This window comes from Neodiprion fabricii, chromosome 2 (genome assembly GCF_021155785.1).
Source record: "Neodiprion fabricii isolate iyNeoFabr1 chromosome 2, iyNeoFabr1.1, whole genome shotgun sequence".
Lineage (NCBI taxonomy): Eukaryota > Metazoa > Arthropoda > Insecta > Hymenoptera > Diprionidae > Neodiprion > Neodiprion fabricii.
In genome coordinates, this window is record NC_060240.1 from 3,849,251 (window position 1) to 3,863,073 (window position 13,823).

Consider the following 13,823-nt stretch of genomic DNA (forward strand, 5'->3'; position numbering starts at 1 on the left):
TGTAACATATATGCGAAACAGGCGATATAAGCAGAACGTAATTGATGGTATGCAACCAATCAAAATAAGCAGTATAGACCGGATATGCCGAATAAGTAAGGAATTGAAGAATTTAATCTGTTATTTGCTCAATTTGCTTGCTCGCTTCAATTCAAAATTAATGAAATAAAACGCAAACTGTAATAAACAGCGATGCATTATAGACTATACAGTCGCAAGAAAATCCAGTATTTCTCAATAGAAAATTGAGAAGGTAAAGTTAAATAACTTGGACGGGTCCATCAGACAACGTCACGTGATAATAAGTTAGAAGATAAATTCGCAAAAACTGGAAATTTTTGAATTTCCTCATCGTTTCACTAATAAAATGTAGCCCTTATTGCAGCACATTGAACTCGACTGGATAACTCACGATACAAAAAGACAACTTAACGAAAACACACAAGGTATGAGAAAAGATTAATTTATAATGATAGAATGTAGAATTAAGTGAATATCAATCCAAAATCGATAAAAGAAATAGAAATTGGGTAATGAAAGCGAAAACATTGAATATAGGAAAATGACACCTCCTGATTCCATTAGTTTAAAATGTTGTACGCACGTTTACGGTGAAACTTCTCTTAACTCTCGACACCTCCCAATGATGGATTCCACTTCACAACGGACAGTCTGAAAATCTCCACCGGTACCATTTACACTTGTCAGTTGTTCTGAACAACGGACACTCCTTCAATAATGGACAATATCATCAGTCTCAAGGCTTTCTTTTTTCCATAAAAATTTCTGCGTCTTGATGTTGAGATTCGTCAATTGATTTGGTACTTCCTGAAACACGGATCTGTGATGATATTGCATTAAGTTAGTCTCTTCGATTGGTCCACAAAGATGAATTACTGCAAGTCATCCATCAGGAGCGTAATTATCGTAGAATTCATTGGGTCTTCATCCGATTACGAATGTCATTCATTGGTGAAGGTTGAACTCTGTTTTCAATAAAATTCTATCATTGTTCGTGGAAATATTGATGAAAATTTCAAATATGCGTTTCAGCTGAAGCAAGCATTGAAATTATGTAGTTTAAGTCATCATGATTGGTATATAATAGGTATATAAAGTCCTTGGAATCTGCTGCTGATAGATCCCGAATGAATTTGAAAGACGACATAATTCCATGTTCAACACAATTTATTCGTGGAATTGGTTTCATTGTTTCTGGTCAACACTGCTGATTGTTTTGCTGACCATGCTTTTCATGGTGGACGTGGATTGTGATCCGATATCGGCAGCTTCTTTACGTTTTAAGGAATGTCAAGTTTTTCACAACGCTGAGGATTGAACCGATTTTGAATGCGTTGCGTTCTGGAACCTCGTTCTCTTCTATATGTGCAGTGCAGTCGTAGAAGTTTTCACTGGATACATGTTGTAAAATTTATTTCTGATTCATCGTCGAGTTGTTGAAACCAATAATCAAATACGTACAAGTGAAAATTATATATTTGCAGGCTGAGGTTCTTGCTCTAAACTCTTTTGGATTGATATTCGTCACTTATAAAATATATATTTATCTACAGCACATGGCATTTTACTTTACGATATCATAATTTCAAGCAACATACATTTTATCTCTCTGTTATGAATACTTGAAATCTATCTCAGAATTCAGATTCTAACTTTCATTTTATTATCACAACTTCGCAGCCAAGCAAAGATTATTTGTTGAATTCAAAGATCAAATTTCAGGCATTGTTTCAAACCTTACGGATAATCGAGTAATTTAATAATTCGTAGTTAGTTTCTATTATAACTTCTGGATAATATTTTTGACTAAATTTTACACAATCACTCTATCTTATAAACTTAAGCTTTAGTTTACATTTATTTCCTTCCTAAACAACTTCTTTCCAAGTAATTAATAATGTTAACAGTCTGGTACTTATTTTCCTGAATTTAGAATTGTACTTTCTTGGATCCAAATACTTGTTCAGTTTACTAATCACAGTAAACATCATCTGGTTTAAGTTATCTAATCATAACGAATGATGAGATTTTTCTTTTGACGGCAAAAAAAAAGTAAAGTTTCAACTAAGTAATCATCGAACATTGCAGAATTTAGCCATCGATCCTAATTAATTTCATTAGTAACAAATAGTTTTAAATATTCGATCGATCCATTTGATTGGGGATTAGAAGCAGTCGTTCTAAATTATTTGATTCGAAATGTTAAATTTTGATTTCTTTCACGTTACTGATGAAAAGAATAAACTTTATTAGTAATAAATGACGATTTTGTTATTGTTCGATGGTGCGATCAAAATTTATTCATTCAATTATAATCTCCCAAACTAAACTGTTGTTTTTTTTTTTTTTTTACTATTGGCCAGTCTTACAGCTTTCATAATTGCACTAGTAAGAATGATGCACTTTGATCTGTTTACTTTTGTTTAGGAGCTTTGAATCTGCAAATAAAATTTTCGATTAATGTATCTTCCACATTTATTGAAGTTGTTGAATTCGACAGCACTGCAACAGAATAAATATTTATTTAACTGATCTTATATCGTAGGCATGTAAAAATGTAAAATTTGTAAAATTTGTAAAAATAAAAAAAAAATAAAAAAAAAAAAAAAACCTGACCCAGTTAGTATCATGGATTGATTAGTGTTTAGTCTTGTTAATTCTTTCAATTGGCATTCTATGCATTTCGTAACGTACTGTTGATCTTGTAATTTGATATTTGGCAGTAAATAATTTTGTCCGATTCTAAAATACGTTTTTGTCACTCCTTTACGTTGACCTATACGTTTATATTCGAATTATACTCGTTCATTCGTCAGGTTATGGATATTATAATAATTCTGTCAAGGGTTTCGCTATTTTAGAAACATATATGATGAAACGACGATTAACATCCGGTATGTCCAAAAAATTTTCCAAGCATATTTCGGTTTTCATGTATTTGGAAATTCTTTAAAAAACAGATATCTTCTTGGGATGAAATTTCACGCCGTCCTCAATAATCAATTTTTGACGTGTAACATTTTATCGTTCAATATTGGGACATGCATAACATCTTACGATTAGCTGTAGAAATTTGGCGCGACTAATTTCTTGAATTCAACGAAAATGTGTAACCGGAAGTGGGAAAAAACGCGCACTATTCAATTTATATAATTTACTACAATATGATTCTACGGTGCAAAGTATTTTAACACTTACAACGCATGTTACGGAGAATGATATGGGCGAAATTAGAATTACCTATAATATTTCCACATCCATTTTGCTCCGCCAATACCAAACCGAGCACGCTAAAAAAAATTTGCACAATTCGATCGATTAGCCAGAGAGTGCAATTTTAAATGGAAATGTGAAGGCCAATTCTTCTTGTATCATAAAACGTGGAGGTAATTTAGTATGAAAAATTGATATGCCCGTGCAGTAAATGTTCAAGGTTTTTTTCTTTTCTTCTTATTTCTTCAGTGTTTTGCCGATTCCTTTCAATTGATTCAATTTGTCTGACTATTTGCGATTTATTATGAACCGGGCATCTTCTTGGTTATCAGGGACAGGTTTAACAAAACACCCAATCTCAACATAGAGCTTTTTCTTGTCTTCATAAATTTTCATTTAGTGGCTTTTCTGAAATATGATGACAAAACCAGCATCAGGTGAATGTGCTTTTGTAGAAGCTTTCAGTGAAAAAGTTTTGGCAGTGGCTCTAGCTATTCTGGGGGATATCGATTATTTGACAGGTTCAGTTGCTGACAGAAATCTGAGACCAAGTCAACCGAACCAAAGAGCTTTTTCTTGTCTTCATAAATTTTCAGTTAGTGGCTTTTCTAAAATATGATGACAAAACCAGCATCGGGTGAATGTATTTTTGTAGAAGCTTTCAGTGATTAACTTTTGGCAGTGGCTCTAGCTATTCTGGGGGATATCGATTATTTGACAGGTTCAGTTGCTGACAGAAATCTGAGACCAAGTCAACCGAACCAAAGTATTATTCCCCGTCTACCTGAAAAATCGAATCAGGTTAAAACCAGATCCTTTCTATTAAAGGACGCGTTACTGGAGCACGAGCAGCAGTGTTGCAGGAAAGAACAAGTGGCTAACAGAGTTTCGAACAGAAAATGATACAAAGCGCCCGATTTATTCGAATAAATGGGAGAAAATTCGTGATACTCGAGCAACTTTGACTCATTAATTTCAATTCGAAACTAGAAAGGACAAACGATGTTACAGGATAATTCTAGTAAGAGCAATAGTTTATCCAAGGTATTTAAACGCCAAAAATACAATTGTCAAAAAGATCGTTTATCAAAAATATTTAAGGAACAAGAGCATAGTCATCAAAGCGAAAGTTAATCGATTAATCGAGTTAGTTGGAAGGAAAAAGCAGACAATTGAGAATATAATTTATGTACTGAATAGCGCAAAGAATATCAAGGGAGGAAAATTAGCTTAGGTTAAAATGAGAAACGTCCGAAATCATCATCATACAAGTATTGGTACATGGATCTAGCGATTTCTGTTCAGAGGCTTGGTTTATTTTCACGTGAAGTATCGTCAACAACGAACTTCACCTACAATTTCTTCTTGAACACGATCTCCAAATTAACAACAGTGTATTACTATCGTTTACTTTATCATCATCAAGTGGGCAAATATCGAAAATATCTGGCTTAAAGCGCTACCGATCAAAGACTTTAACGATTGATCTCTGATGCTACAGGGAACGATGCTACTCAGTTACTGCTGATCGAAGCAATGTGATCGCAAAGTAACGATTTACGCACATCGGCGATAATCAAGTACATGTGAGTGAGGGAAAACGTCTCTGATCCAGAGTTTTCAGAGCTGAACTATGCTTGCAAACAACCTATTCTGGGTTGATCGACAAGATACCTAAATACGGCACAAACTCTCAATAGTGCCGGTCAAGGGCTGAAGAAGAATATATTTCCCAAAATTCGAAAAAAAATATTTCACCCCGGAACAAAGAAAAAAAAAAAGACTTTGTCACCTTTTTTTCCCCTCCAGAAACAGACGTTAAATAGTTGTAAAAAGAGGAAATAAAAATGCCTGCCAATATTTGAGCCCGTAATGGTAATGTTTAGTGAAATTTAATTTACTTCTTAATTTGGTGGCTGGAAATAGTTGTAAAAAGAGGAAATAAAAATGCCTGCCAATATTTGAGCCCGTAATGGTAATGTTTAGTGAAATTTAATTTATTTCTAAATTTGGTGGCTGGAAATAGTTGTAAAAAGAGGAAATAAAAATGCCTGCCAATATTTGAGCCCGTAATGGTAATGTTTAGTGGAATTCAATTTATTTCTAAATTTGGTGGCTGGAAATAGTTGTAAAAAGAGGAAATAAAAATGCCTGCCAATATTTGAGCCCGTAATGGTAATGTTTAGTGAAATTTAATTTATTTCTAAATTTGGTGGCTGGAAATAGTTGTAAAAAGAGGAAATAAAAATGCCTGCCAATATTTGAGCCCGTAATGGTAATGTTTAGTGAAATTTAATTTATTTCTAAATTTGGTGGCTGGAAATAGTTGTAAAAAGAGGAAATAAAAATGCCTGCCAATATTTGAGCCCGTAATGGTAATGTTTAGTGAAATTTAATTTATTTCTAAATTTGGTGGCTGGAAATAGTTGTAAAAAGAGGAATTAAAAATGCCTGCCAATATTTGAGCCCGTAATGGTAATGTTTAGTGAAATTTAATTTATTTCTTAATTTGGTGGCTGGAAATAGTTGTAAAAAGAGGAAATAAACATGCCTGCCAATATTTGAGCCCGTAATGGTAATGTTTAGTGAAATTTAATTTATTTCTTAATTTGGTGGCTGGAAATAGTTGTAAAAAGAGGAAATAAACATGCCTGCCAATATTTGAGCCCGTAATGGTAATGTTTAGTGAAATTTAATTTATTACTAAATTTGGTGGCTGGATTTCATATGAATATGAAATACATTTGTTCGTGCGTGATACGATCCAGTTTTTTTTTTTTTTATTCTTCAACAACTTCCCATTTCTCAGATTTTGGAAAAAACGAAGAGCGTTATTGTAATCACACCGAAAATCGAGAAATGTCAATTCACTAGATCTCGATGTTTTGGCACCTGGAACAAAAAAAATTACTAAGATTGAATCTTAGATAACTTTTAAAAAGGTATTCAAAAGTGACCTTTGATTTCATCTTGGACCTCGTATTCAAGGTCACTTTGACGTCGATTTTTTTTTTTTTTTTTTTTTTTAAATGGGAACCCCCATTCTTAACGACAGCGTCGGAAAAAGCGGGGAAATTTCACGTTTAAATGGTCCACCATGTGCAATTCTTACCCCAGCGTAAAAAAAAAAAATCACCACTACTTTCAGAGTTTTCGAAAAAAATTCCTAGACATATTTTGAAGTTTTACAAAGATGCCGCAGCCTGTAACATACCGGATTCTTAGTATCTTCGTATGGAAAAAAAGATCCAGGGAAAAAGCCAGGACCAAAATTGAGTGTTCGTTCCAATACGCGACATTTTTCTTAATTTTTCAATATTTTTTAGAGAAAATTGACATTGTTATACCAAAGTAAGACCACTTCGCAGTTTTTCAAGATTTATATTTATTGTGAGAAATGAATGGTGAAAAACTGACATTGGGTAAGATTGAAAGTCTATCATCAAGTCCTGGATGAAACGAATGACAAAATGCATTTTTCATCGACGGGAAATCATTGTATCACGAAAATACGATATAGAATATTCAAGTCAAATCAGAGAAATCATCATTCGTTCGATTTTCGGTCTGATTTTTCGTCACAAAGGCCGCGTCCAACTCGAATCCGACAATATGACTTTTTCACAGCCAATGGAAGATTTCTGTACATTCAACATCTCCGCAGTACCATTACGGCCATCACGGAAAACACTAAAATTTTCTAAGCGACTTCGCGAATGCGATTTTGCTAAATGAAAGGCTAATCTATCGTCCGCATTGTTTCACCGGAACTTCTATTTACTAAAAAATATCGAAAGCTCTCACTCAGTTATTAATGAGAAACGTAATTGTTTATTTCTTGTATAAATTAATAGGAAAACATGCGTGAAATATCAGGCTCATCACAGCATCTGCTCATAACTTTTCGAAACTGGATCCATGTTTTTTTTTTTTTTTTTTTTTTTTTTCATTAAACCTACACGGATAAAACTTGTATCATACCAATACCGCCGATAAAAGGTTGTTCAGTAATTTCTGTCGAAGTCACTACAGCATAAATAACGGGAAAAAATTTTACAAATGACAACGGACTGCCAACCAACGTGGCCTAAACTTTTGGATTACCGATATTTTCATTATCCGGTTCCTGGATTTTAAATAGCACTTTTTCCTCATTATTAAAAATTTTTGAGATTTCAATGTGTTAATCATCGGTGAAAGTAGCACGATTTTGCAGTTTACGTTGAAATTGATATCCATGACAAATCGTTGTTAACCAATATTAGAACAAAGTCATGTACTGTATAAAACCTACATCGCCTATCGTAACTGAGGTCCAGGTATGTGCAAGTGGATGAAATCACACATAAAATTAGAAAAACAATATGTTGAGTATTAAAAAAAAAATTCATACAGCAACGAAATATCGGAAAATGGAATTTCGGAATGGAAAACAAAATTCGGAATTTACAATATTTTGGGATGAAAATCGAACGAGTAACTTTCAAGCCAAGGATATTGAAGAAAAAAAAATATAGACATACCGCGCGATGAAAAAAGGTTTATATAAGATCCCCGACTTTTCTCGTAAAAAAATTCAACATTCCCTAACGTTTTTCCACGAAACTTAAGTTGTTGTTACTCAAATTCAAAGCTCGAATTATTCGCGTGCGAACCTCTCAATAAGCTCGCCAAGTCTACAAGAAAAGAAAGTGAGAGTCAGCAATCGAGAAGCACGCGCATGATGGAGGTACTCTAATTTCGCCAGAACACTCTTCCCCTTAAGGACTTGAGCCCAAGGATCACGATTTAACCAGCTAAAGATTTGGAAAATTCACAAAACTTAAAAGCAATCGTCTTAAACAAATCGCCAATTTATCTTAAGATAAATTCTACAAGACTTCTCGTAACGAACAAGATGAAAAAAAAAAATGTCTTTCTATCAAATTTTGTCTCAATTTTTACATTAAGGAAATGTGGAAATGTCGGTGGATAACGTTCCCGTATTTTATCCCCCTTTCCTTTCCTCTCCTCTCCACTCCTTTGGAACAAACGCGGAGCCATAAATAAATAATTACGCAGGTATGTATTTACACAATTTAAATGTTAGGCACGAGCATACAAGGGCAAAAAAAATTGACAATTCCACTGAAAAGATAAAAATTAATAAGCAGCAAGTCAGGATGTCCCAATCTCGTGAAATTAATTCAGCAAAAACATTCCGAACTACGTACGAAGCTCAGCTCAGCGGTTGCAGCAAGAATTTTCTTTGCCTCGTGGTATAATAGTGTACATGTAAGAACATGATCCAATATTTGTTATTATTTCGTTTCAATTGAAACACGACATAAATGAATCATTCCGCAAACAGAGAGACACCGGGTAGGCAAGCAGCGTTATGTGCAGAACGTTCTTGTAAAGGAGTAAATACAATAAAACTACATCTTAATAATTGGGACTGTGATTACTTCATACCTAAAATAGCAAACACAAATTGTGTAAAAAAAAAGTGGATGATAATTTTTTTTTCATTTCTGATTTGTTCATTGCGAACGTTGAAACTCTAACAGGGTTTTTATTATTTTATTTCGCGACGAGGTAATTATCAGTCGAACCGATAACTAGTATGCCAAACATATTGAAAGTTCGTTAAACTGCCGGATCCTAAAAAAAACCATACAGATATAGCCTAGGACTCATATTACGATTGGTCCAGAGAATTTTTTCGCTTTTTGTCTTGTAATTTTATTTCTTTTACAACGTTTGCTCGCGATCCACGCGAGTCCTTTTTGATCACCTAACACTTTTGGGAAATCTTAAGAGTTATACAATTTTAACGGAAAATCCTAAGCCAGACAGTTGCACGATCACGCGCATACTAAAAGAACCAGTCAATATTAAATCAGATATCCGAAAATCGAATAAACCCGAATGCCCGGAATATTATTTATACACACTTGACACTTCCTCATTGCCCTAACTTCCGTAAACATGAAAATAATTAAGCAGGAAACGCGACACAAAATCGCAGGCAAAAGAATGACCTCGAAAGAGCGTTGCAGCATGCAAAATCAAAGCAGTTGACAAAAAATCTTTCAGATAAGCAGTCAAGTTGAAAACCGTCGTTATAACAAAGTGGTTCATACATGATGAGAAGTGGCTCAGGACATGATAAGTGACAAACTCGGTGACTCGACTTCGTTTCAATGTCATCATTTTAGTATTAAACTTGATCATTGTGTTCGATATATGTTGTGAGTTGAAGGAAATATCACCTCGGATTCTGCTTTGCTGGGAGACAACCATTCGTAAACAGTTTATTCGTCCGGTTGCAAAACAATATTTCACTAAACGTGGGGCTAAAAATCTCGTCAATTTTTGTCACATCTAGTCACCGTCGAGCAGGCAAACGAGTTCTCAAACCGAATGACCCAAATCAATGAAAAGTGAGTGAAAACTTTTATTTCAAAAGCTGATCTCCTTTCGATATGAGCTCAACGAAAAAAGGAGAACTCCACGCTCATCTTGGGTAATCCGTGTTCCAAAACCTTCTTTGTACGAGCGTCAAATTATTTCGGGGAGTTGGATTTTTCTTAAATAAATAATAGCTCAAGTCAATCCAGTCCACAAAACCGTTATATGTGTAGTCATATAAATCTGGAAAATTTGAGTACATCGACTCACGTGTTACTTTGCATAAAATATTTTCCAAAAAAATATCTCGTATATATTATTTGTGATAATATTTGAACCGGGTCTGTTTATCATTTTATCCAACAGAAACATGTCAAGGATTAGAAATAGGAATTGTATTTTCTTTTCATGCGAAATAAAAACGGTTTGACGACATTTTTTGGCACCTTCTTCAACTTTGCTGATGTTTTACAATGATGTTCTACAGTGGCTCTAAAACACTTAAATAATCAATTTTGGCGAGGAAAACTGAGAGAGCTTTTTCTCTAATCCTTAAACGATACCCAGATATATATTTTTTTTAATTCTTACAACTCATTTTTGAAGCAAAATATCACATTTGGAGTGAATTTCACCTCGTGTGACATCTAGCTATTAACGTTAAACGAAGATGTGATTCAAAGCGAATTTAAGGAGGCGTTAAACGAACAAGTTTCGTCAAAATGAAATGCCAGCAACTTGTACATTGAATTCGACTGATTGTTAACAAAGTCCCGGAATGTCCAACGACCCTGAATGATAACGAAATATAAGACTCAAAATATATAAGACTCAAAATATAAGAATTCAGGGATTTTCCAACAGCTTTATAATCATTCTTACAATAATTTGAAATCATGATATTTTTCTACGCGTCTTGCGACGTATACATTCACATCAAAATAAGTAAAAACTACAGTGATCTTAGCAAAGTCAGTCCGTACCGCTTATTATACAATAAATAACTTTTTCGATAGCAAATCAAGATACAAAAATTTCCTGAACACGGTCTTTGCCCGTTTCACAACGCTGTTTAAAGTTATATTCTCGTTAATATCTATCGATCTAGAAATCGAGCAACCGAACAGAACTAACTTGAAATAAATTTGTACATCCACCGTTAAACACAACAACAAGATGATTAATTTTAGAATATATTTTTAAATAGTATTTTTGAGTCAATCAATACAAAGGGGGCATACGTACCCTCACGAATCCTTTAATTAGAATTGTAGGAGGTCACGTTGTGCAAGACGCAGTTTCAATAATTCTGACTCGGACGCGTGAACAAATTGCATTGCCTGAATATTTCTAAGCAAAAATTAATAAACTCCCATTAGCAACAATACTATCTACTGTTATATATTTAAAAGTGTTAAAAAGTAATGACGACAGATGAAGTGGTTTTTGTAAAAATTATTCTAAATGTTAGTATTTATGAAGTAGCAGAAGTTGTAAGCAATATGCTAGACTTTAGTGTTCTCTGTAAGAAGATTTGAAAGCATATACCCCTATTGTACATGTGTAATTTTTGAGGTTAGGAAAATCGCATCAAGTACCGAATCTGTAAAATCTAAAACAAATTCTGACGAATGTTATATCAGGTTTGAACGTGGTACTCGTTTTTATATATTGAAAAGTACATTGTCGTTCTAATAATTTATATGTATCTTATGTAGAAAATGTTGAACCTCAATTCCAGGTAACGATCGATACAACGATTTAGAGTTTTCAACGTATATGGGAAATCGCAAATATCGTCGATTGAAACAAGTAAACTTTAATGTCAAGATTACAAACTTTCCGGAAGATATTGGGAATAAAGCGTATTGCATGATTTATCATTATATCAAAAACGTTATGTTACAGGATTATTAGACTTCAGAGATTGGATTTGGGAGAAATGACATTCAAATAAACAATCACGGTTTTTTCGTTGGCTATACAGCTCAGTCCCCGCTGTAAGTAAGTGAAATACAAAATTTGAAATCCTGTTGAAAGTTCTCAGTCATTTTTTTGTTTACAAAAAAAAGATGTATAAAAAATCTTCCCCACCAATTCTCACCATCGCGAACACACTATGTCGTATAAAACATACGATATTCGAGAGTTTCATTTGGGAAATCCTAACAAGAGAAGACATAAAAAAAATAATGCTTTTGTTTCATACGTGAATAAACTGATTGATGGAAAGTACTGTAATATAAATAAAAATTGGATGTGATTTCTCATTCCTATAACTTTACGTGTATCAAGTGCAATGTGGATAAAATAAGAGTTGTGAAATCCTTTGAAAGCTGAGGTTTTTTTCAGCCACCTGGTGTCCGTACGCAGTTTATTTCTGTAAGTGTGCGTTAGTCACTGTGTAATTCGAGATCAGGCATCCATCAATAAAACAAGAAACCGTGAAATAATTCCAAAAGCAAGGGAACTCGAAGAAGAAAATTCATATTTAAACAGTATTTCAAAATCGGTCATTTCGCAAAATTCATAAAACCTTCGATGTTTAGAACCGAATGGTTACTACAGCCAAAGAAGGATTCGAGGAACACGAAACATTATCTACTCCGAGCGTGAACACTGGCGAAAAGTTTTTTATACATGTGAACTCATTAGTCGTGTAAAAGGAGGGAAAAAAATATACTGCGGTTAAAGAAAATGATCGGTGAACAGATAAACAGAAACGACTGATAGTTTCCAATTTAAAAGTGGCATAGCGCACCTTCAAGGAAAAGTACCCCGATTTCAAGATCGGTGTTTCGAACTTTTGTGAGCAAAAAACACTGCGTACTACCTGAACCTAGTGGGACTCGTTCGGTTTGTGATACCTGAAAATTTCAAGCTATTGTTGGATGGTGGAAGAATAGCACAATTGACGACACATGCGCCACAACCATTGAACAATAACAGAGGTTGTTCAAAACGAATGATGCGAAAATCACCAGCAACCAAATATCACTCGCAGCGGTACGTGTGTAAGTTGTTCACGTACCGAAAATTCAGTGAAGCCGTTGGAAGAATCGCTCGAGAAGGAATTCATCGACACTGTGGTATACAGACACAATAGTTATCATATCCAAGAATAACATTAGTCCACAATAGTTATCGGTGGATAGATGAAAACTCGAAGGTACGCAAACGCCTGCGCAAGATCCTTTGGGAAAATTCTGAGCACAACTGGAATCGCTGGTGCCAAATGCATTTGGCTTTGCACGATATCATTGGCGGTCCATTCGCTGTCGCCATTAGTGCAACTTTACCACCAACCGCCGGTCGCATACATACCGTAAAAACCATACTTATTATCTGAAAATTGCTAACAAGTTGCGAGTTCACGTGCTAGAAGTTCATCTTGCGAACGCTGAGGATTAGCGAGGTAAATGGTGAATATACAAGCTATTTTCTAAACCGCGACAAATATTTGTGTTCAGAAACAGAAACGATACGCAAAATGCAGAACAAAGTCGTTAAGTCTTATACGGAAATCAAACGAACGACAAACCGCGATTATTATCTTGCAAATGTTGATAAGTTGCGGGCTCAATCGCAAAAACCAAATCATTTAAACATCGAAAAGCAGCGAGCTACAAGCCGAAGGACTTTTTCTCTAAAGAAACGTAACGGAATTCGTCTAGGTTACTCTATTCGCATATTTTCATCAATTTATTCCACCGATCGGCAAACAAATGAGCATATACGTGGGCTTTCTTACTCCGAGTAACCACAAATTCCTTACTTTCTAAACTCATTTATCAACTCTCGTCGTTGGCGACGCATCGCGGATTGTATTTCGGTGCTTCTTATAAACGTCATTTACCCTCCGTATCTTCAAGACAACATTTGTCGTTCGTCGGAAGGTCCTTGTGACTATATAATAGGCGTCATTTAATAGCGGAATTCTACTATCTTTTCATCTCTGTGTGTAACAATCAGATAGTGGAGGTTTAGAATTAATTATCCTTGTAATAATGATCTGATAGTGGATCTGAGTGTAAACATCCAGAAGTGTAGGTTCGCTATCATCAATCCTGGTGTCACAATCCGACAATGGAATTTTATTGACTATCTTTACAATTCTCTGACAGCGTAAGTGACGTTATTCCACCCACTCTCCTTTTTCAAATAGACTTAAAATTGCGCCAGATCCTAAACACCCA